Here is a 4,399-nt window from a genome sequence, read left to right on the forward strand (position 1 = left end):
TATACAGGGTGTATTTAAATGGAGGGGCACAAATGATACCAGAGATTCCTTGGGTGAAAATAAGTCGATTTAACCTAACATACCTATATCCCAAGTCGCATAATAAAAAAGATACAGGGTGTCAAAGTGAAAAATAAAAAATGGTTTTTCCTTAATAATTTCTATAATTTTAGTCAGAAATGTTTCAAATTTTCAACCGAGAGGTTTTTTAATAATGGGAAAAATAATATAATAATGATTTTTGAGTATCGAGTATGAGGCGCCCTCTGCAGGCAACGTTATGCATTGAATATGTAGTAATTTTTTTGTTAACCCCCGTATACAGCTTTTAGTAGGAAAATATGAAATATAGGACTATTTTGAACAAAAAAGGTATACTTATTGAAAATGGCTAAAGCCAACCGTTTAGCAGATATTTTGAATTTCATAAATTAGTGTTACAGATTTATACCTCCACGAATACCAAGATAAACAGACACTTTTGCTAATAAATTCAAAACGCATTGCCTCACAGTAATTATTAGTTGTGGATCTGTATTTTAAAATTCGACCAAAAGGGGGCGCAGCAATCAACTGAGACATTATTTTTCCTGTTTTAAATTTACTCTACTATTTTTGCGTATTATTTTAGCGTGTGTGAATACTTGTTGCATAATTTCTATTTAATTGTTTTTTCGGTGTCCTTATTAAAAAACCACATTTTCTTGTGCATATGAAATTATTTAAACCCTGAATTAAAGAAATCTCATAAACAGTTCAGCTGAAAAAATACTTACCTATTTATTGTTAGTTTAATAATAATTATTAGAAAAAAGAGCAAAACAACTAAAACCAAGATACACTTAACAGTCCATAGATAATTTAAAAGAAATAATTGGCTGGCAATAAAAAAAAAACAATATTTTTAAAGGATATTTTCGAAGTAATTTCGATTTTCCTGTAGCTATAGTCTAATTCTACGAATAAAATTACGACCAACTCTTGAAAAAATATGTATGGCATTCTTTACTTCCTCAGCTGCTGCAAAAATTCTTTGACGTAGCGTCTGCACACTATCAATTGGGTTTGAATAAACAACATTTTTTAAGTGACCCCATAAAAAATAGTCCATGGGTGTGAGATCCGGTGATCGCGCAGGCCATTTAACTGGTGCATCGTTCCCTCGATCTCCCAGGAATATTTAAATTTAACCATTGTCCAACAGCTAATAAACATTGTCTAACAGCTATGAGCAGGAGCTCCGTCACGTGCGTACCACATGTGTTCACAGATAGCTAGTGGCACGTCTTCAAGCAATATTGGGAGTTGCTCATTTAAAAATCTCAAATAATCGATTCCGCCGAGATGCCGAGAAAGAATACACAGACCAATAAGATAATCTCGATTCCTGCCAATACATTTAAACTAAAATTATGTTGAAATTTGGATGTACAAACTTGGTGAGGATTTTTGTCAGACCATGAGTGAAAATGATGCTTAATCACCAAACAAAATACTGGATAAAATATTTCTGTTTTCCCTTGAAATGTTCATATACCATTGACAAAAATCTATCCTGTTAGGCAAATCCACAGTAGTCAATTCCTGCACAGGTTGTAGATGGTAGGGGTATAAAAGATTATCATTTGCAATTTTTCAAGTAGTAGTACCTATGTGAAACTTTATACTGTGTCGCCACTTTTCTGGTACTAGTTTCAGAATTCTGATCTTGTAAATTGCCAAGGACAACTTCTTCAAGTTCTACATCGCGAAGAAGACGTCTTCTGCCAGTACCTTCAGGACGAGGTTGAATGTGTCCGTTTCCTCAAAGTCTTCTTTCTACCGTCGCAAAAGTTTTTCTAGCAGGAACACGACGATTGGGATATCTGGCATGATAACGTCGTACAGCAGCAGCATAGTACTTCTAACATTTAAAAAATACTTGCAACATATCGACATACTCATCATTAGTATACATAATTTGCTATTTTATTCAATTCTAAAACTATTTAATATCTAGGATGCAGGTAAATAGTGACTAAAATAAATTTTTAACACTTTAAACCAATACTTCAAAATTGCAGCTTACGACTATTATCAACTGACATTTATCGACTCGATTTTTTTATTTATTTAAGCAACTCGAACCTTGGTATTCGTGGAGGTATAAATCCGTAACACTAATTTATGAAATTAAAAATATATCCTCAACGGTTGGCTTTAGCCATTTGTTCATAACATAACAGATTCTGACCACAACAACCACCATTCTCAAAAAGTGTAATTTCTCTTCTAGTTATTTTAGTCAATCAATTTGCTTTTATTGATGACAGTGGTATACTTGTAGACACAACCCTAATTGCCACTTCAAAAGATTATGTGCATGTCTTTAGTACTACATTGCACCTGATCCCATCCCTTAACTGTTTCTGGAACTTGTAGAAAAAAAATATTTAAAATTTCTCAAGTAAGAGTAGTTTCTACCCCTCAGACGGGGTGCAAGTGATTGCTGGTCTAGTCGTTTACTTGAATGTCTTCAGTAACTACATTCACCTATAGTCTCATGGCGTAACTGTTTTTGAAACTTTGTAGAAAAAAATATTTAAAATTTCTCGAATGAGGGTACTTTTTACTCCTCCAAACAGGACACAAGTGATTGCCGCTTTAATTCTTTACTTGCATGTTTTTAGGAATTATATTGCACTTGTTCTCAACGCATAACTGTTTTTGCAACTTGTAGAAAAAAAATTACTTAAAAATTTTTTAGTGAGAGTAGTCTCTACCCCTCAGGCAGGGCATTTATTTAAAACATCAAATAACACCGAAACAATACAACTAAAGCCTAATATTTGTTTATCACAGTAGGATTTAAATTCAATGAGGAATTCAATAATGCAATAAAGTACAGGGTGTTTCATTTGAAAAATTAAGTTTTGGTACCTATAACATTTGAAACTTTTTTTTGTTATTAATATCACAGCTATGAAACAATCCGTTTTACGTAGGACACTCCTATACACAGAAGTATACACACAACTTATAAATGGTACATAATTTAGTAGTAACAGTTATATAATAATGAATAAAAATTTGCATAACCTACAAAATAATACATTTATAAAACAAAGACAAAATGAAACAAATTCATTTACATAAACAGGACATAATGATTAGACAGTGTAAAACTAAAATTACTGCTTCGCAGAAATATGGAAACAACACAGAGTAAAAAAAATTGGGTTTCGATAAAAATTAAAAATACTATGTTGCAGTATACAGTGTTAGGTATCGACATCCATATTTCTATCTTCTATCAATGGACAATTGTGGATTTGTTGTGTTTTGCAATATTAATCCTCAATTAGCACAATATAATAACAAAACTTAATTTAGGATTCCTGCATTACAAAAGACTTTTCCTTAACAGAGTTTGAATTGTAATAAGAAAGATTATGGAGAAATAAATGTTTAAGCGATAATTAAATGAATTAAGTTTTTCTAAAAGGAATATTAAATAAGTGCTTCTTAAGATTTTGTGAAACATATTAGATACAATGGAGGAGTGGAGGAAAGAAATAGTGACTCTTATATAAAGATAAATCTATATAAATAAAAATTAAATGATCTTCGTTGATAAGCTCACTTGAGAATGTCTGGAGCAATTTTGTAATTTTTTTCTAAATATTCATAATAGTCCTAATAAAGTTTTTAGGAAAAGAAACGAAAAAGTTGCCCAGAATATTGGAAAATTCGGGAAAAACTGTGTTTTTTTCTATGGGATTTTTGTATGAACTCAAGACCATAACTCACAATTGGAATGATGGATATCTGTAATTATTTTTTGTTTTATTAATTATGGCCCTGAAAAAGTTTTCAGGAAAAAAATTTGGAACAATCACAAACGAAAGTTTTACAACTTATTCTGAACTACATATTAAACCATGGAGATATATAAATAAATTAACTCACAAAATCTTTTGGGTGATCGTTATTCTAGTTAACCAGCCTCTAATATTTGCTTGGATTAAAGTAGCTGCTGCGTCTTTTCGTTTTTCCATTGCTCTTTCTTCCCTTGCAGCTTTGGTCTGTTCTAAAAAACTATCCTTAGAATTATTCGTTTTATGAAACATGTTTTTAGGGCGGACACAAAATATTTTAAATGCTTCTAATATTTGTTGGCGGATGTGATCATATTCAAATTTAAAATAACTGATTATATGGTATTACAGCACCGGACATACTTGTCAACAAAATAAAATGACATGCCAGCCATACGCCAAAGAGAAAGGAAAATCATAGATTAAATAGTAACGAGCGCGCGCCACTTGCGCCATTATTCTATGGCTAGAAATTGGCCTCAATGATTTGGGATCGAGGGGGATTATCCCTCTTTATCCTGCCTCATCTCGTGTAGGCCTGG

This window comes from Anoplophora glabripennis, unplaced genomic scaffold, assembly GCF_000390285.2.
Source record: "Anoplophora glabripennis isolate ALB-LARVAE unplaced genomic scaffold, Agla_2.0 scaffold1213, whole genome shotgun sequence".
In the NCBI taxonomy this organism is placed as follows: domain Eukaryota; kingdom Metazoa; phylum Arthropoda; class Insecta; order Coleoptera; family Cerambycidae; genus Anoplophora; species Anoplophora glabripennis.